At 34.3% G+C, this 22304-nt stretch overlaps 1 protein-coding gene across 4 annotated transcripts in view; it reads left to right on the top strand.

The window, feature by feature from the left end:
* Positions 1 to 22304, top strand: part of LOC115234622 (protein N-terminal asparagine amidohydrolase) — a 46506-nt gene that overhangs the window by 14223 nt on the left and 9979 nt on the right. Inside the window, exon 2 of one of the 4 annotated variants that reach the window (XM_029805822.1) lies at positions 8768 to 8891. The gene's annotated coding sequence lies outside the window, so the exon portion shown is untranslated. Of the gene's footprint in view, positions 1 to 8764; positions 8892 to 20190; positions 20416 to 20440; positions 20862 to 22304 lie in introns of those variants that run through there. The other 3 variants (XM_029805821.1, XM_029805823.1, XM_029805824.1) reach the window with 3 other exon arrangements.

Below are 22304 nucleotides of genomic sequence, written 5' to 3'. Positions count from 1 at the left end.
CGGAATCTTGTGTAACGGTTTCCACGTCCCGTATTTGGCATATCAAGGGATTCTACTTCAGACTAGGTTAATCCGGTTGGTTACGGGGAATCGAGGCGCAGAGAGAGAGATAGAGAGAAACTTATATATCCAGAAGGCACAAAAGAGCTTCTCTCCCATGTATGTAACGTAGAGCATGCAAAACAAACGACTATGTATCCGCGCATAAACGTATCCTTTAGCGAAATCTCAGTGTAGTGAATAGTGAATATGTATAAACTATACGACCGTACAGCACTAGATTTTATTAGCCAGAACAAATTGCCACACTATATATCCCGATGTTGATTACTAAAATTTTTCCGTAGAAGAAACGAAACTTGATATATTTCAATTGCGATCATACTTATCGAAGGGTTTTATCCGTTTGAAAAATTTGTTTAATGAGACATTGTTTTTCTTAGTAAGTAACTGTGTTTACTTGAATTTGTTATGTCTTTAGATTGTGCAAATATTTCGTTAATTTAATTTTAATTTATTTAATTTTACTTTGATTAATTATTTTGCGCTTTCAAATTATCGAAACTCCTACTTATATATTTTTTTCTAATGACGTCAAAAATTTTTCTAACTTGACTATACAATATATTATAAAAATGACAATCATGGTCCTTTTTTCTTCGTAATTTATGATTTGTAAACATATATTGGAGCGTACTATAAAGCAAATAAATAAAATAACTTCAAGATGTGGTGCAAAGCTATGTAGCTATCATTCCGATTAAATGCCTTTGGTACGAGATAGAATGCGGCGGTTTCATTTACTCTCATAGATACAAGGCTCGCTAACACGGCTCCGTGAACTGCCAGAGTACGCACGTGTGTGCGTGCCACGTGGAAATTGTTACATTGACGCGATGCGCGCGCGCAGACAGAGAATCCACGCGGAATGCAGATCAAGGTTAAAAAATATATAGCACCTGGATGTGCTGTATGTCGGTGTATATTGGTGAAAGTCACGTGATTCGTGTGATGCAGAGTTGAACAATGTAAATAGGATAAAATTACGGAATAGTGCCAAGTTTAATTGCATTATCTCATATGTTACGTGATTTTGAAAAAGAGAGAGATATATATTTTATAAGCCATAAATTCCATTAATGATAAATTATATTATTTTCAACATATAAGCATTTGTAAATAATCGCTTCTGAATATAGTATATATAATTATATATATATATGCATGATGGATGTATTTTTAATTGAATATTTACTATTGGAAACGCTTACTGTGTGACCGCGTGTACACATTCGAACATTTGACTGGAAACTTAGATGTCTCGAATGGCCTTGTTTCTAGCATACGCAAATTAGGTACATAGGTAAAGTAGGACGTAGAACGCAATTGCAACTTTAATTATTCACTGGCCTGTGAATTTCGCCGTTTAAGCTACTTTTTGGGGGCTACGATAGACACCTGCGCGATACACAAATTGTAAGTGCATCCTGTATATATTATAGTAAATCGCGTTTAAACTATCCTATCTTAAGTGTGCAAGGCTCGCTCGGGAGTTACCGCAAGAGTTCGTATCGTATGCATTAATCTTTATTGTATAAACTTCGCGTACCTATAATTTCACGTTGCAATTTGCCGCGTGAAGAGGCATAAGTGTAATCATGTCTTACACTTTGTGATACTGCAACATGTGCATTATGTGTTTATATGTGTATACGCTATCTTTAAAACGAGATGGATAAGATCGTTTATTTTTCGATATTATATATATCTATATAAAACTTTCTATTTTTATGCGATAATCAATTTAATTTGAACAATATATGTATTAATATCTATAATATTTGATATCTTGTATTGGTTTATATCGTACTACATCTAATTTAAGCTTTTGATTTTAATATTTAATTAATAGCAGTATATTTTTTGCATCGATATAATTATTTGCTATTGCAAAAGAATTTATTATATTAAAACACAAAAAATGAAAAAGTTTGATTAAATTATCCTTAATATAAAAAAATGCTAACAAAATATTATGGAGAATACTTTGTTAATTTTATACAAATTATTTCATTTTAATATATTTTTTCTAGAATGTGTTCATCTTAATTTTCATTCGGTTATACAGTTCGTACATAGCTTATTTTTTTTACGATTGTGTTGACACATAACGTACAAATCTTTTAACGTAAAACTTCAACGATTAATTACTACCGCCATTGTATCGCGATTTAACCAGCTATATTAAATACTGCTCGATGAAGATCGTTAATTTCGAATACCTCGGCAATGGTTTTCATTTCTCATGACGGACAAACGAGTGGCCATTGCGAGTGCATCCATCCCGCGGGTAAAATTCGCGTATAGAAATCCGCACCCACGCGGGATCTCACAAACGTTGGTACGTGTACTGGATGCTCCGGTAGACTCCATATTATGTACATATATACACATTGAGTGTATGTATATATATACACGAGCCGAGTGCGCTTCGTGGGATATATGCGAGTGATGCATGTGGATGTGTATATATATGTGTGTATTGGGAGAGAGACCTGGCAACTGGACTCCCCCCGGGGGCCCACATAAATCAGAAACTCAGGTTCAGGCCTAGCCCGAAGCACGGCCAAGCCAGAAATTTAGATGCACCGGGTGTCCCCGAAGTAATTTCTCCGCGAAGAGAGTGAGAGGCCCATGGAATTGGAAATTAGGGCGGGACCTCGACGTTTGCCGGAGTTTCGGACGATAATTTTAACGCGCGCTCGTCGCCGGCTGTAAATCAACCAAAAGGGTTATATCCGATAGAATCCCATGCAATAGATGTTGCACATTTTTTTTGTTATACGACATAGACCTCTCTATTTGCAAGGGATAAATATTACTAGTCGCATGCCAAATTAAAGCAAGTATTAATCCTTTGATATTATTAATTATATTAGTTTATATATCGTATTTTTAATATTTAATATTTACTTTAATACTTATTATATATCAATAATTATTTAAAATGAATGGTTTTAGTTCAGGATACAATTAAAAATTTTTAGCAAAGACATTAAAGAAGACAAAAAAACTTCACTTATTCTAGTATTATATATAAATTAATGTAAACGTTACTCTCTCAACTAAATATTTTAAAAGCGATGAGTCCCTCTCTCTCTCTCTCTCTCTCTCTTTTCGATTTTTGTTTTGCTCGTAATGCAGAAGAATTGCTTAAACATGTCTAACCAGTTCTCACATTTCCGTCTGGCTTTCCCAGGTAATTTCATTTTCATCTATGTTTTATGTTGAGCGTTTTGGTTCTAACCGCAAATCGCGATATCGAGATGTTCGATATTGCAGCGATCTCTATTTCGATTTCACGCAGCATTGATCGGCGAACGAGAAAAAGAGCGTTATGGATTTAACACCGTAATAAAAACTCTTTGAGTGTATCGAAAAATACTTTCACGCCGATGATATTCAATCGAGTTGTGTAATACCGACTGTTTACGGGTCTAATGCGATATTTATAAGTTCTAATAATTATTTATAAAAAAAATAATAGTAATAATAAGAGTATTATTTTACATTCGATTGATACATGTAACATTGATCATTCGTAAAGTATAATTTCATATCTTATTATCATATTTTACTATACTCTTTAAAAGAGAAAAGATATACAAAATGTCATCATATAATATTTTCGTAAAACCAATGTCTAATAAAATCACAATTAAATTCATGAGAAAAGGAATAGTGAAATAAATTGTTCGATTTAAAAAAATATTAATGCTCTAAATCATTGATTATTGACTACATTATTTCCTAGATTTCCGAGATTTTATACAACAGATATCTCGTGCAACGAGATGTATAAACGAGTTCCGCGAACGGGTAACATTCGAAAGATAAACACGTAGTAGACACGTGCATTCGCGGAATATATCCCATATTGAAAGAAACGACAGGCGCATTCTACGTTTTGCCATAATGCACGGCTGCCTCATTCTCGTCGTCTATCCTCTCGACAGCGGATACCGTTACATTATCGTCGAGATAAAATTGCCTATAAATTTAATTGTCTCGGCTCGTGATTTTATTGTCCCATTGCGAACCTTAATTCCTAGAGTACCTATTGGACAAATTTTTATTTTATTTTAATTTTTATTCTCTGTTATAATTGTCATATTGGTGTAAGCAAGTTTCAGGATCGATTAAAGCTTTCGCTGGCAGTTTATTCGCTAAAAAAACCGCGTTTTCATCCTAGAGTTTCTCTATCTTTGAGAAGTTAAACTGACTTTCAATGTGCTAAATTTTTCGATAAACAATATTGATTTATCGAATACTTTTGCCATTTTCAATAATAAAATTATCGAGTGGATGTTTTCAATGTCAATTTGACAGTTCGAGCGTTCATAGTTTAGCTTTATTCAAAGTAAATTTCAAGTCGAACACTTTATTATTATTTTATTTCTTTATCTCTTTCTATTTACATTCGTAGACGTGTAAAATCAAGTAAAAAAGAAATGTGAACATATAAAAAATAAAAAACAAAGTATGTAATTTATTATATTTTTTTATTGTTAAGACATATACACTCTCTATATATAAACTCCCAATACTCACTTTCATTTACTCACTCATCATTTTCACGAGATGCATGTTTGCTGGATTTATATGCTAGTCATCTTCTTCTTCAAACATTGCGACTGTTGCACAGTCAAGCACTCATTGCACTTTATATGATTATATTGAATTGTATCCATAATATTATTCTTCTCATGATACATCTGAGCAAAAACTCGATCATGTAATACGTTCACTTAAAAGCTCCTGATTCAGCGACATACAATTAAGAATGGATCACCGTATCCCAACATTGTTGTCGAGAACATCCTCGGAGAAAAGCCCGCCTGCAAAATTGAAGGGATCCGCTTGGCCTTTTTCGTGATCGCGCGCGACTTTCGATTTCAACTGCGCGCGTGAACGTATCGGAGAGGAACGGATGCGAGAAAAAGGGAAGAGAAAAATAAGAACGGGGTAGACCCGGAAGGGCCATCTCATCTTCCGCGAATTTGCCGGGCCACTGACTTCTTCGTCCATTGCATAACGTTCCTCCTATCGAGAGACGACACCGCCCGTCGAGCTGGATGAGAGCCACTGGATCGTGGTGTACCGGTTGTTCCACTCGTGGAATGCGGCTCGTCGCGCTGTGTGCGTGTTCGCGTCGCTGTGTGCGTGTCGCGCACACATACGCAGTGCTGTAAATGACACCAGTGGCGCCCGCGCTTGGATTACCCGTTCGCATTTCCTTTAATCCATTGGCCATGTCCAATGTCTTATTTTTGGAACAATAATTTTGTTACGAGAAAATAAAGCGATTTTTTTTAAATAATAATATTGCTAGCTACTAGCTTTATTTTCAAATAACGTATATGTTGCAATTGTAGGGATGCAAATCTGAGTCCGTGTGCCATCAACGTTACTGCATATATACTCACATAGACACACGTACGTGTAGACGAGCGAAAGGGATGGCTATGCACGCACGTGTGCATCTTTAACGTGTGCCGCGGACACAAATATTGTTATTATTGTTTACGAGTGAAGGTGCATTTCTGCGCGCACGTCGCTCTGCGACGCCCGATGTATTTATGTTAAGAAAGCATTGTTTGTATTTCATTGCCTATGCGCGCCCTTGCGTAATTGCAATACCGCAGCCACCGCTGTACCAACCAGTGCGACGATCCTTAATCCTAAATAACAGAGCATACTTTGATATAAACGAGAATGTCGAAGCGAATTTCCCGATGAAGGACAAGAATATTTCAGGAAAATTTACCAAATGGGAAGATAGATAAAAAAATTTAATTAAAAATTCAATCAGATGTGTATGAAAAAAAGAGATATTTTTTGAATATTAGAACCATATACATATTTGAATAATAGTTTTAGCAATATCATAATTTCGAATATCGCTTTATTTATCCAGAAATAAAGTAGAATTTAACAAAATTTCTATTATATATATACGTATATATTTCAAATGTAAATAAGACTTTTAAAAACCTAAAGTATTATCAGTAAAAATTAAGTGTGATTTTCTGATTTTTTTTTTAGATACAGAATAGGATAGAATAGAATCTATTAATAGCAAACATTGTTGTAGAAATATGCAATATGGATGCAAAGTATGTTGAAAATAAAAAATTTAATTACCCATTAGAAAGATTAAAAAATATAATAAAGCGATCTTGAATCGTAAAGAAAAATTTTCCATATAATAGTACGATTCCAATATTTCTGCATGCATTATTAATAAAGCCGATTGCGATGCTTCGATTATACCGCTCGTAATGCTTACGTGAATTTTCCGGTGCGCATTAATCAACGGTGATGTCGCAATTCTGGCTAGATTTTTTTTTTACCCGACTATACCGCAAGCGTATTCCCTTGATAAACACATTAACTCTGTGCCGGTAATCGAGGATGGAAATTAAATCTTATGTTCCAGTTATAAATTAACCGGATAACGTGTCCTCGGGCGCTAAATAAAGGACGTAATTATTCATCCGATCACAGGCTTGGGTAAAAGGTATCGACTGGCGCTATAATCAATGAATCGTGCATGGAATATTTGCGAACGCGTTTTGCAGGTTCTAGTTAACTTCGCTTGAATTGTCACATTTAGCAACATGTTATTTGTCAGCAATACGAATATTATGTGTCAGAATTATTGATTATAATATACAATCGATTTTTTCTTTGATGCGAAAATTTTTACCTTCTAGATGCAACGTAAATATTAGGAATTTTACAATTTTTAATCTGCAGATTTTTATACTATCTAAATTAAAGAAAAGATAATATCTTACATAATTTTATTCTAAGTATTTTTTGCGATATGTAATATGCATTGCTTTCTTTTAATTTGCATGTTCAATTTAATACGAAAAATCTAATTTCTTATTTTCATTTTGTCACATTTTTGGCCAGAATAATTTACGAGGTGTCATTAAAATTATCAGATTTTAATCATGCTTTAAGATCAATATTCTCTGCGATAATTTTTACACGAACCAGTAAGCGTACGATGACGGTGTTACTTATACGTAGCTGCTTACAAACAATCGGAGGAAGTCGTATCTCATAAATATTACAGCGGCAAATCCCGACAGTCAGTTGCGGCCACTGTATGCAAATTCAATCTCTGCATCGTTCTGTTGCTCAGCTTTTTGCTGCCGAGTTTCATTCGAGCACCCGATATAAGCAATTCTTACATAGACCAAGATCTCTTCAACAGATTCTGCAATATAAATAAAATGCTACTTTTTTCAAATTTCTTTTTTTATTGGATGTTAATTCACTGAATCAGCAATTGAAATGTATGCGAAATCACATAGAATAATTAACGTGAACTGAACTCTTGATAAACAATAAGCTTCACCAGGTGTACGAGCAAAGAAGCGACATAAAACGAAGGATTTAAAGTGATTTCAACGATTCGCCATAAGGACAAGCTTAAGATATAGTTGAATAAAAGAGATAAGTATTCGAATGCAGCTTGCGACTTTTGACACGCGAGTATTTTGGCAAATTTACGATTTCCTTAACACTCAAAATTCACAAAGCAGACGAAATTTAATTAGCATATTTACACGCGCAAGAGGATGTTTGAATTATATATAAACGCTTTGGTTTTTAAATAAACTTTTTGCCATGAATTTTTTATGCACCCTTTTGTTTCAAGATATTTTCTATTAAAAAATAATATTGACATTTATTTAAAATATTAAAAAATAGATTTTCCATTGAAATATATTATACATAAAAATATATTGACTACAAGATAACAATATACATGTAGAGAGAAATATATTGTCTTTGTTTTTAAAATTATGTATATTCCTTATTATCAAATTATTACTCTAACAATAAAAAAAAAAAATTGAATTTATAAGGTATTTATATAGGATGATCGCACAATTGAATAATCGATAATATAACTGATATAAGATCAGTCAAAATGCGCGTATACAAGATACATTAGTTGGAAATAAACATTAACATTAGTTGTAAATTAAATTGTTATAATGTTTCAACTGACCTTTTCTTTCGAAAAGTTATCAAGGAAAGTTATCTGAATAAAAAATTTTTAATTAACATATTGCATTTTGCACCTGTCGAAATTTAAGGCAGCTGCATCGTGTTTGGGAGAGATACAATATTCTATTATAAGTCTGTAATCTTTACGAGATCTTCGAAATAGTTGATTTTTCAAGTCAAACAAAACTTTTATAACTAAAATAATATATAAATGTCAAGATAAAAAAGGCACGCTTGGTTCTGAAGCAAATAATCAGTGATAAATGTATTTTCGATACGCGCGTGTATGTCGAGCTATAAAAATATCGAAGAGATGGATTCATTGCCGACATTTATCTCTTGTGACCACTGGGTGACGACCAGATTTGAGATAAACGATATACGATCTCGCTTATCGCTCCCACACGGTTCTCGTAATTGCGACATTTGTCAACTACTGATTGTGAGTTATATTATAATACCAAGTTCTATATATCATACATTACAATCTTTTACGTTATACAAAATATACACATATACATCTGTAACAGAAAAAAAATATCGTTTTATATACAATGACATGTTAAATCACTCGCTCTACTCAATGATCTGTTTTACATTATGAAAATCTATATACACATGTGCAATTTTCCTAAATGTTTCTAATCATCTCGATGTGTCCACACTGTTGCAGCAGCATCCTGCGGAACACGTGGTAGCGCGGTGGACGCGCGGCCAAAGAGGCGGATGTGCCCGTTGACGATGGCGGCGGGAACGTGCCAATTTGCCTGAGGAGACAGACATCCGCAGAAATCCGTAAGGTAAGTGCTCTCTGATTTTCCCTATACATACATATTTTGAACCATCACTGGCGCGAGGTCGGATTCGCGTCATTATTAAGATTTCAAGAGATACGAGAAATAAATTAAGCGGATAAGAGAGCGGACGGAAACCGGTGAAACGGGCTCCGAGATAAATCGCGTGGCGGAAGACGAAGACCTACGAAAGATAAGGAAGAAGGAGAAGGAAAGGGGAGGGCGGGGGGAAGCAGATCGCGTTTTTCAGGATCGCTCGGCGAGTCAGACTCGCCTTTATCCTCTATCCCGATAGTTTCCAATAGCGAATGAAGATAAGCGCAGTAGTGCCTTCGTGAAGACACCGACCTCGACCAAAAAGAGAGAAAGAGACAAAGAGAGAGGTGCATACTCAGCTTCCGCGATTAAGATGTGCGACGAGACACTCATGAATTTCATCCCGATACATATCTAATTCGGTATTGTCGCCGTCGATAATCTGCTCGCTCTTTTTTCGCGAGGAGCGCGTTAGCTGCGTCGAATGGAGACATTAACCCTTAGGCGTGGAAAAAGATATACGGAGATGTATTAACGACACCATAATTATCTTTTTTTTTCTCCCAAATATATTTATAGATTTAACAATTAATTTTCTAATGAGGAAGAGCATGTAAAAGGCACATTCTCATCTAGTTTTAGTATATATATATATTTTTTTTTTGTATTTATTTCTTCTTAAAAAGAAATAATCAGAAAAAGAATTGCTCTGATTAAAGTAATTCGATAGCGATTATTTAACAGTTAACGATTTTTTCATGGTTACATATCTCAGATAATAATAGCTAATCATTATTTACACAGATCTTAAGTACTAACATTCAGTTCTTACGTCACATTGAATGAGTAGGAATTTCGATAATGTGAACGTTTTACCGCTTGATCGAGTTACTTGGTTTTAAATCCGCACGAGTGCATTCGATGAAAACATCGTGATATAAGAACGTCATATTTAATTTCACAACAGCCATATACCCTTTCGCCGAAATTTAAGTGTGTAAGCAACTTTTACGATAGAAATCTGGCATTATATTGCAACACTTAATACGTCTATTTTTATCACGACGACGATTAGCGAGCACAAAGTCTGATAGACTGAGTCAAAGCCATAAAAATAAAAAAAATAAAATAAAAAAAATGGTTATCTTCCGCGGTTTGAATATATCGCGGAGCTGCCGGATCTATCGGTATTATACTGCTTTGTCGTTGTGAATATACATATAAATAATAATTGATCATTGTATCTCGACATTCGCATGCGGCATGAGAAATTACGTTGACGCAGTCCTTTGTTGGATTCGCGCAAAAAACGGGTAAAGCTGATAATTCATATTAAATTAAGCGAGAGAATGTTTTTCTTAGATATATATGCGTCGAGAAGATAAATTGCATTAAATCGAGTAATTATTAATATTCCTGTTCTCGAAAGCAGATGATATCAATTAAAGTAAGACGTATAGTTTATTATATATTTTATTTTTTGCACACATTTATATAAAGTTGAATTGTATCGATTCGGATAATACTTATCGGCGTGATAATATAATGTAATTAATTATATCTTTTTTTATTCGAAACTGATTCGTAATTTTGAATTTGATTTGAACGAAATAACATTTTTTAAAAATATTTTCATATATAAGCAGTTAATAATTACCCTTTATTTTAATTAAATATATTGATTAAATATATACATATATATATATGTGTATGTATGTATATATATGTATACAATTATATTAAATTATATTAAATTATTGCTATACAATTATATTAAATATATATTAAATTATTGCTATTAAATTAATATCAACACGAATATAATTAAACTGAATATGAAACGTCGTCTTATTTAAATGCGTCTGAGATCTATTTAATCTTAGTGCGATATAAAAATTTTAAAAGAACTTTCTGGGTGCACCTCCGTGGCCCTTTGACCATCGACCATTGAGGGTAACCTTCCACGGTATGCAAGGGCCTCGTTTATCGCGAGGCCGTAACTTATGCGTCACCCGTTATCTGGGCGCGCTTATTATGCATGTTATCGTCTCCCCCTTCGACGAGGGGAGAGCCATAAATTTAATAGTCCCCAGTGTGTAGAAGAGACCTCCTTCGGTATGAAAATCCGGATCGACCCTCCGGGACTCGATTCCTGGTTCATTCGCTTTTCTCTCTCTTGAATTTCATAATAATTTCCAAACTCATACATATGACATAAATATCTGTCAAGATTTATGCATAATGTACATATTTTGCAGAAAAGAAGGATAATTCGAGTATATGCATTTAATTAGCCACTGAATGAATTTTATCAATTTCATTCACAATGCGTTTCATTTTCTCAGACAATATTTTCGAGATATACACTTTATCTAATCTAGATACATTAACTTAATTTAACGTTTATTTATCATGTTTCATTATTTATATCGGGGGGCAGTTGCAGCCTCCGCCAGAGACAGCGGAAAATTTCGCGTCGATCGCGACTCGTATCGTGAAATGAAAAACAGATAAATTGTTGCGAGCAGCAGCGGGCGTTATGTTTACGCGGAACACGAAGAAGCAAAATAAGAAATCGACCGAGAAATCAAATCTTCCGTCGCGATAACGACGACGCCAGGCAACGAGGCCGACGTCATCTGTCAGATCGTCTTATCGTTGACGGAATTCTCGACTATTGCGAGTGCGATAGCGGCCGATTTTTCACCGCCTGGCGCACTTCCGGCTCGATAATTGCGATTTCTCAACCTTTTTAAGGTTTTTTTTAATTATGCATTTCGCTCTACTTCGCAATCAAATAAATCTCTAGATATATATAAATACTTTAATGAAAGATGTATACATTAGTATCACATGTATAGTGATTTAATCTGTTTCTTCAGATTTAAAATGTCCTGTCAGTCAGACTTTTTGATGAATATGAAATTATGAAAATTTCTCTTTATTACAAATGACACTATAACAAATTTTTTAGCTGTAGATAACAAAAAACTTACACACAGAAAAATATTATTCTATTGTTAAGTAAAATGATTACTCATTGTCAGTTTACTTTACTTCTTTTAAGTAACAGTTATCTTTAACAAATTATTTTAATTTTTTATTAAAATATTTAAAAATTAGTTATATAGAAATATTAAAATTGAATATTAGAAAATTTCTAAAAAGTTTGAAAGAATTTGAGCATTTGTAAATGAGAGACATTACTATATTACCTGGAACATTCTGTATAATAAGATAAAACACTAGAGTGTGTAACGAAATTGTCTTTTTGCGAGTCACGAATTGTACGTCATAAATCGATGCTGATTGGCCAATAAAACCGTGGCAACCGCACCGATTGGCCGGCGTCGCCCACGTGCATCGATAATGAATACGTGCGTTTTTCTAATTACCTGCGCTTAGATCGAACTCGCTTAATATATCTTCCTCATTTTTTTTCACTGTCTGCGTGACATAAATAATTTTCCACATGAATTAGACTTAAAACATATAAATGATACAATTTTGCAATCAGTAATTTTACTTACATATTACTCATATTGAAATGCTTTTTTCGATTTTATGAGTAAAAAAAGAAAAATACATAAACCATATAATAAGCGCTAAGCAAAATGAAAAACTTACGAAATATTTTAACTGGTAACATACATATGAAGAATCGATATATTAATTTTCTATTCATACTTTCGATCGTTTGAGCAAATCAATTGCGATGGTCCTGCATAGAAATCTTTCTTCCTCCATTATAAAAAGGAATGCAAGTGGTCAATAAACGTAAGAAAGACAGGGGTCCATTGATGCTGAGACATGCGCCCACCGACGAAAAAGAGAATTTGCCGGATCGACGCCAGGTCGAACGGATAAAGGCATTTATTGTCAATTGTTCTTTCAGTAGACTGAGAGATAATAAAAACACAACGAGCGATTTCCGCTAATCGGACACTGGCGAACGACGCCAGGTTTCTCGCAACTTTGAGCACGAGTGAGTTTCTGAATCATTTGATCAATTTTAAACACGATAAACGTTAAATTTCGAATTTTAAACATGCATGAAATGCGATTATACGATACTAGTAATTTGTAATTGTCAATATATATTATGCCTTACATAAATTAATAAAACAGGGAAACAATCTGTAATATTTTACAATTAAGAAGAAATAATTAAGATGAAAAAAATAAACATTAATATATATGTACCATTCACGAAAATATATTTATAATTGTTAATACTTTCTACATCTTTCAATTTTCTACATTTGATCGAAACGAGATTATGAAAATGGCTTCTCATTCTCTGCATTGTATGTAAAGAGAGAGAGAGAGAAAAATGTTATTAACTTTTTTCTAATTTTACACACATATACACACACATTTTATACGCACAATGACATTTAATAGATATCTTTGACAATTTTTGCATAAGACCGTCGTATCCGATCTTCGCTCACGCGCGCTTAGTGATTAATTAACCGGCTTAATTAGACGCCTAATTACCACCAGATACGGATCTCTATCGGGATAATCAAGCTCGAGGACCGCGACCGAGATGACATATATACGTATTATATAGCGAGGTATAGCGATGCCCGATATAAGGGAATCTCTCGGTTACATCCGCAGTTACATCCTTGTATTTCAAGACACAGGAGAGGACGCCATTTTAACGCGCATTAGACTTCCCGCAAACATCCTCGTGTGCAATCATCATTCACCCTAATAAACAAAATTTTCGCGTGATCAACACTGACTTTGCCTGATCGCGAAGAACACGTACGTTTAAACTGAAGCAATTTTTAAATTCTTTTTAGCATGATCTTTTTTCAGTGTAAGATTTATTAAGACATGTAGGACGATATGCCAGAACTCTCGATCTTAATTTTAATGATAGATTAATCTCGTAAGTTTTGACAATAGTAGCCGTAATCGTTAAATGATTGGGAATTTATAAGCCCCTTGTTCATTTATATTAGATTACACACATGCACATTATTGATTAATAGAATCTAACATATAGAAAAAATATTTTCGTGATACAAACTCTGCTCTACCTTTGTTAACAAAATCGTCGACCATTAAAATATCGACACTGCGTGAAAGATAATTTTGAAAAAAAATGCATACCTTAAAGATTACGGCTCTTTTACATGCTTAAATAAATAACAACTTCACGATCGCGCAAGCATAATTACGCCCATGTATGTATACGCGTACGAACAGTACGTGCGTGCGTGCGTGCGTGCGTGCGTGCGTAAAATAAATTTATAAAAATAATCTGAGGATTATTTGTACAAGTTTATAAATCTGTTAGAGTTAATTAAATTTTGATCGAACAGAATTTATTGATTCAAACTTAAGAAGAGATGAGAAGATGCATTAGTGAAAAAAATGTTCTCTCAGATCAATTAGTTCTCCATCGAATGCTGATCGATCCGCGCAAAAGCATCGTGAATTACCAGCGATACGCTAACTCACCCTCGCGGATCCACTCCACTCTCCCTGTTTTCGATAGCGTTGCATTATGAAATAGCGTGCAACGAAGTTGCGCGGCGTTGCACCGCCATTATCGCTAATTCCTTAAGTGAGCGATGCCTCGCTCGATCGAGGCTTTTTCGTTGGTCCTTTTGGAGAGTCTTGAAGAACCGGCCTCGTGAACGCCGATACGCGGTTATTAAAGGTCGATCTACTCTCGACTCACCGATTTCCCCTCGTTCCCCCTTCTCTCCGAAGTGTCCGTCCGTTGCCAATTAATTCGAATTCCTGACTTTAATCACTTCCTTTTCCCCGCTCTCTTCATCAAAAGGGAAACTACTCAGCTCCCGCTACGATTTATTTCTCGCCTTCATTTTCACCAATTTAATTGGGCTCAGTCTCTTTATTCCTTTTGATTGAGACATATTTTGCAACTATCGATATATTTTTAATTGATAATCGGAGAGTCAGCTTTTATTTGTTTTTTTTCGAGATATATATGAAGTATATATACAAAGTATAACTACACATGTATGATAAAACCTTCTGTGTTTAATCCAGAAACGTTAAAATAGTTTTGTACAGAATTATTATTATTTTTCTTTTCGCGCAGCTTAGTAAAAATAGACAAGATTGATTTGCATAAAGAAATAATGCAAATCAAAATTATGTTTCCTTTTTCAATTCCGTGTCGACGAGAACATCGCGAAGAAATCCCGAGGGATCCTCGGGATTCCGTCGACGATTGATACTGAATACGCAGAGCCCCGCCGCCCCATGGCCTCTCTTAGAAAGACCAATAATTAAGGTAATGGCTACTTTTCAAGTGGATTTCCGTGTGGCTGAGCGGCCTCCTCCCGACTGGCCGATTACGGTCACGAAGGGGTTCGCCGTTTTGCCCCTCGTCTCTCTTTCTCTCTCTCTCTCTCTCTCTCTCTTTATCTCTCGGGTGTTCCCTCTGTCTTCTCCTCGCTTCCTTTGTGTCCCGGGCGGGAATCGCTTCCAACCTCTTCGTCCATCTCTCTTTCTCTCTCCTTCAATAATTGCATATACTCATCGCTGATTTTCGATCGATATCGCCGTAATTTTCTTCTGTCGCGTCGGCGATTCTTTCTCTTTCTCTTTTTTGTAAATCACAATTCCGCGATTAAATTCAACGCGGATGAAATAATATTGCTGAAGAAATTTGAGAAGATATACATATACAATTATTTATAAATGAATCGAATATCAGTGAATTTATCTTTTATTTATATTTATTTTTTTCTCGTTTATAAAATAGGAAATTAAAAAATGTTATTCAAACAATACGAGAAAAGAATTTCAAAATTGCCTATACACGTCAGCTGATGTCAACTGATATTGATGTGTTAATTACTGAAAACAAATTACATCTTTCGATATCAGAAATTGTATAATCAGTATAAGTTATAGTCAAGTCTATCGCACTTAAAAAAATATAAACATATAAATATATACATTATATTTATATTTAATTATTCGCGTTTAATATGAATTTCAATGATATTTTAGCAAGTTAAGTGAAAAATTGGAAGAGCGAATTATAAAGAAAGATTATAAACTGTTTTCGAATACTTGCAGAATAATTGCGAGGTTAATCTTCACTTTCAGGCTAAAAATAATTACTGTTCTTATATCTGTAAAACCTGATAAAATTCTTTAACTGAATGAAAAAGTGAAAAAAAAAAGAAATTTGTGATAACCGGGCTGACATATTGCAAGCTCGTCATGAAATCGATATTTATGCGGCTTTTTGCTGCGAAGTTGTTAATATCGAATCGAATAGCTTGGAGAGTCATTCAATTGTTTTAACGGAAATTATATATCCCGATTCTAGGCACACACCGCGGTTTCCTTATCTCTGTTCCAGATACTCGCGTGAAGATATTTATGTTCGACGCTATCTGAATGACTTTGCTTTCTCGATTTTTATATCGCTCTCATTTACATGCACATATATGTATTATCTTCCAATGGCGCTAAATAAAAACGCGACGTTAAATCAGTCGAAACGTTCAAAATAAGCGCTTGTCTTAGCGCAATAATTTATATACTGTTTCGTTTTCCGTGGTTATTGGTGTTTATTTTTGAAAAGATTAATTGCTTACGAACGTAATCAATAAAATGAAAAATTAAGAAATATGTGAAGATCAAGAAAAAGGAACGTTGGATTTTAATATATCTTTTAATTTTGGAGCAAAAAAAGAAAGGAGAATATGTTTTTGTAAAAATTTTAGGTTTTCTTTATATAATACTATATGATAGTTTATAGAAACTTATTTATATAGTTATAATCAATTATACAAGAGAGAGAGAGAGAGATAATTTATAATTTATTATTTATTAATAAATTATATAACTATATAAATAAATTTCTGAATTTATATAATACAATATAGGTAGTATAATAAGTTTACAAAATAAGAATTATAAAACACCTAAAAAATATAAAATATAACAGAAATAGATGCATGTATTAGCACTATTTAATGAATGAAATAGCAGAATCTAAAAAAAGTTTAATAAAACTCGCGAAAGCAGACGTTTTATCGCATCTCGGTTGATGTATCCCGATAATGTGATGCTGAGATTTAGCCTCATATATTGAAAACAAACGTCCAGAAAATAAAATATAGGAGGGAGATGGACGGAGACGAAGATGACAACGACGACAGAGACGACGTAGAAAATCTACCGGCGCGGCCGGCAATCTAGTACAATGGATTTTGAAGAGTATAATTTTCGTCGGCACACATAACAATAGCCATACCTATCTACCTACCTACCGCGCCGTATAATCTCATCGTCCGCGCAGTTCTAATTTTCCGCGCGTCATGGGAATTCTCGCTCTCGCGCAACTTGACGATGTGCACGAGATCCCTCGTCTTCGTTAGAGTCGTGTTTTAATTTATTTTATTTTATACCTTTACTGCTCATCTTCAGCGGTTCGAATCTTATTGTTAGTAAATTTTGCTGTTTAGCGAAATGAGACGACGATTAATTTTATATCTAGTTACACATGAAATAGTGAAGCCACAGAATATTATGTGCATTATTTTTTTTTTTTTTTTTGGAAGTACTCAAAATATATAATAATTATAATTTGCGTATGGTAGATAATAAAGATCATTATCTCAAGCGATATCGATCATATTATACTTAAAAAAAAGAAAATTGTTTAATATAGAAATTTATTTTCCGTATCTTTACGTCATCAAGTAAATATACTCATGTAGCTTATATCGCATTTCAGAGAATTAAATTATATATTATTATATACAATATAAAACAAAATTAATATAAGTATGTAAATTTTTTATATGATTTTATTGCAACAATATATGTATATTATATTGCTAGGCTGTCAGTCTAGCTCACATTAACATTCACAACAATTAATTTTTTGAGAGAGAATATTATACAGCTTCCAATATTCACTACATCACATTGAAATATGAATTTAATATACAAAACTCGGGATAAAAAATAATTGAATATACTCCTGCCTGTTGCGCATTTCAAATCCTTCCAAACATCCCGTATATCCGAGATTCGCTCGAAATCCGCGATAACTTCAATTTGCGCTTTTACACGAAAAACGCGCGGCCGGCATAATCAGCAACGACGCGTACCAAGTTTTAAAAGCCGTCTCCGAGAGGGTTAATACTTCCCTCCCTTCCTCTCACGGCCAAAGAAATATTGCTCTCGACGTCGAGGCGAGACAGCGCAGGGTGAGAGCGCGGTCCTCTTAATCGTCGATCAAATCGATCCCCGCCGTAAATCGTCCGGGATCGATCCGGGAACGAGGGGGCGTGCCGGCGGAAGAGTGTTCCGCTTCTCCTCGGTCCATCCGACACCGATATCCATACGGTATCATATCGGCCCGGTATCGTATCGGTGCCGCGATTCGTTCCAGGGGTGGATCGCGGATGATTCGCGCGCGAGATCGCGCCTTAATCTGATGTAAAGGCATTTTTTTTCGAGACCCGCCCGCCTGTCCGTTCATCTGTGAAATCTCGTCGATAACGTTTGCTACGCGTCTAATCCCGTGTTCAGATCGTATCGCGTCCTCGAGCTCGCCCTTTCTTCGAGCTTCTTTGAGGGTGGTTGATGGCTCGGGGTAGAGATCTCTGACCCTTCGATCAGTCCCGATTATATTTAGAAGGCTGTCAATTCACGTTGTCATGACACTCGTTTGTATGTAGACGTCTTATAGCAGCTGGTCTTTCGAGAAGGATGAAAAAGAGGATGAATCTTTTTAACCCCTTGATGTCGAGATGATTATTCGAAATGTGTGCGACGAGGTAAATCCTTATCTCAATATCTTGTATTCTTACATTTATGGATGTTTATGTATCCTCGCATATTTCCTTATGTTTATGGATTTACATAGCTGTTTCCTAGTGTCGCGCATTATTGACATCATGCTGTGTAAAATAGTATCGTAAGTTGTATTCTAAAGCGATTCTTCCATATCGCGTTTCGAATCGGACAAGCATAGAATAAGTTTAAATGGGAAAGGAAATTAGCATAATCTTATGTAGACTAATGATCATGCTATGCGATGCTACGATTCAGATAACTAGACAGAAGAACGTAATGTTGTATTTATTTGAATCAATTATTTCAAAGTCAAATATTACGATATTTAATACAAAGAAATAAAAAATAAATAATAAGCTAAAATTATAACTAATCGTAGCCAGTAGAATAGAGACTCTAGATGCTTTTTAATTTTTCTTTTTTACTTAAACAAGTAAAAGTTTTGTTTGAAAACTCGTTTACGATATCTTATGTTTGCAGAATTAGTATTTATGTTCTTTATTATTCTTCCTTTATTGTGTCTTTTATTATTCTCCTGTGCGCAATTTACTGACAAGACTGAGTTTATAAATGCTTATTGAGGTCGTCCCGATATTTTTCGTTCTTTATTGTGAAAATACACATTGGTTGATCTTTCTCCATATATCTACATATATTCAGATGCTATCATATTGTCTGTTTCTCTACTCGGTGCCGTCTTTCCACGTTAAGAAAAGATTTTCGATCCGCAGTTATGTTTGTAACTATATTTGGAAAACTTCCAACATATATTATTCATTCTGTATCGCATGGAAAGATAGATCTTATTTTATTAAAATATTTTTATTTCGAGATGTATATAGACTGTAGTAAGAGAGTATGCAATATCAAATGACGAATTAATATATACGTGCAACATCATAATAAATTAATAATTTATTATAAATCTACGTGCAACATCATAATAAATAATAGTTTAATAATTTATGCAATACACTGTAATTATATTTCTATAATTGATACTTGAAGTATCTCGTTTATCATTCGTAATTTTTTTTTATGATATTATTAGCAATTATATGTAATGTAACATACAATTTTTGATTACTGTTAGCGAAATTATCTGATTCTCGTAAATTCGATGATTCGAGTTTTTTGACCACTCTATGAACGAGCGCTCTCACGATGTAGTATCGCCCGCTCGACCGGTCGCCGGTGCAAGCAAAAAGAGTAAGAAAAAAAAAAAAAAGATACGGGACCGAGGCGATTTCGATTCCTAAGCCCTGCCGACAGAGCCAAACATGTTATTTTCTCGTTCACGGTACCCCGATATCCGATCGATGAGCCGGCCCCGATTGGTCCCGCTTGGATTTTAACCCATCCTACCGCGTCCACGCGGCCGTCCAATCGCCGCCTCGGCTGATAAGGGAAACCATAATTAACGCGATTTGTTAATGAGCTCCGGGACAGTCGACGTCGACTGAATGAAAACATCGCGGACGAACTTAGTCGCAGCTCGGTTGGATCTTCGATCGACTGCTCGCGAGATCCTTCGAGATTCGCACGAGAGTATCCTGCAACGCGCGATGAACCAGTAGTGATCATTCTAACGCGTTTGTTCGAAATATATTCTGCGGTTATTTCCGGATCTCGCGTCGCAGTTGATTCGCGAAAAGTGATGCGCATTTATTGAGACGTAAGTTGATCGAATAATTATCGATTTTTAATTTCGGTAATACTCATTAACGTGTTAATATCACGACGATAAATCGGTAGAATCGAGATATTTCTCTAAAAGTAAAAAAGTTCTTCTAACAATAAGATGTGATAAAAGGTACTTTTGGATGAATTCGTGACACGTAATAGATATTTTTAGTGGCATATTGTGAATCGAGAATCATCGACCGAAATAACACAGTGAAGAGAAAAGTTTTTAAAATCTTCTCGCAGTGAAGTGCTTGTAGAAATTCGATAGCGAGACAATTCGATAGTCTTACATGTGGCAAAAATTATAAATTTGAATATAGAGACGCATATATAGCTATATGACATATATCACGTGCTTTCCGTATATTTTATTAAAACGTAAAAAATCGTTATTTACGGATAGATTTCTTCTAGAAACAATATCAACTAAATAAGGTAATTTGATATACAATGCATAGAATGCAAATAAGGTCCTCTAGAGTTTTTATTATATCTCGCAATATTAATCTAAATAATTTCTATATTTAGCCTTGGATTGTATCCTATAATTTGCCGAACGTTTTTTCTTTCTTCCTCTCTATCTATCTATCTATCTATCTATCTATCTATCTATCTATCTATCTATCTAAAATAATTTCTATATTTAGCCTTGGATTGTATCCTATAATTGTTTTTTCGTTTTTTCTTTCTTCCTCTCTATCTATCTATCTATCTATCTATCTATCTATCTATCTATCTATCTATCTATCTATTTATCTATCTATCTATCTATATATCTATCTAATTATCTATCTATGTATCTATCTATTTATCTATCTATCGCTTTCTTTATCTCTTCTTTATACACACACACATATTTTATATTATTCTATCTATCTATCTATCTATCTATCTATCTATCTATCTATCTATCTATCTATCTATCTATCTATCTATCTATCTATCTATCTATCTATCTATCTATCTATCTATCTATCTATCTATCTATCTATCTATCTATCTATCTATCTATCTATCTATCTATCTATCTATCTATCTATCTATCTATCTATCTATCTATCTATCTATCTATCTATCTATCTATCTATCTATCTATCTATCTATCTATCTATCTATATATCTATCTAATTATCTATCTATCTATCTATCTATTTATCTATCTATCTATCGCTTTCTTTATCTCTTCTTTATACACACACACATATTTTATATTATTCGGAGAGAAGAATCCTGAAATTTTTTAAATGCAATCCATGTGATAATCGGGTGATAACAGCACGTGAAAACAACATGTTGCAATACATCTGTTATTGATACGATATTTCATTATAAGAAATCGATATAGTAATATCGCGACTAATAGCGAGTGCTTTTCCTGGAATAATATATATATAACATAAAACAGCTATCTTAAATGCACACACGAATGTCACGCGATAATATCAGTTTTGCGCGAATTGTCACTGTGCTACGTCAGCATAGCCGCGACTTCCACGTGATCGCTATTCGCGATCACAACCGGACCGTAGCTACCCGTTTATCTCATTATTAGACAAGCAGCTGCTCGTGATGCAAATAATTATACATAAGCCTGTCGCGCGCAACAATTACGATGACAGTGAGGGTTTCGTAACGCGCAGCGAATATCTTTTTGTTTGACGTGTCACTCTTAATTTCGCTAAATATGCTCTTAAAGGCCACTCATTATTTTTCTAATACGATGATCTATTTCACATAAAGGAACGTAGCTATCCTACACACAGAATTTGCGAAGCATGTCAACGTTCTAAATCTATAAATCATAAATCGTATTTAAAACTAAAAATCTTTTTGTGAACGGTAGGTGAACGAGTCCTATGTTTTAATGGGAAGAGGGAG

The sequence above is a fragment of the Formica exsecta genome, unplaced genomic scaffold (genome assembly GCF_003651465.1).
Source record: "Formica exsecta isolate Colony F162 unplaced genomic scaffold, ASM365146v1 scaffold201, whole genome shotgun sequence".
Classification (NCBI taxonomy): domain Eukaryota; kingdom Metazoa; phylum Arthropoda; class Insecta; order Hymenoptera; family Formicidae; genus Formica; species Formica exsecta.
The sequence above is the reverse complement of the archived record's forward strand: the minus strand, read 5'-3'. Positions and strand labels throughout refer to the sequence as shown.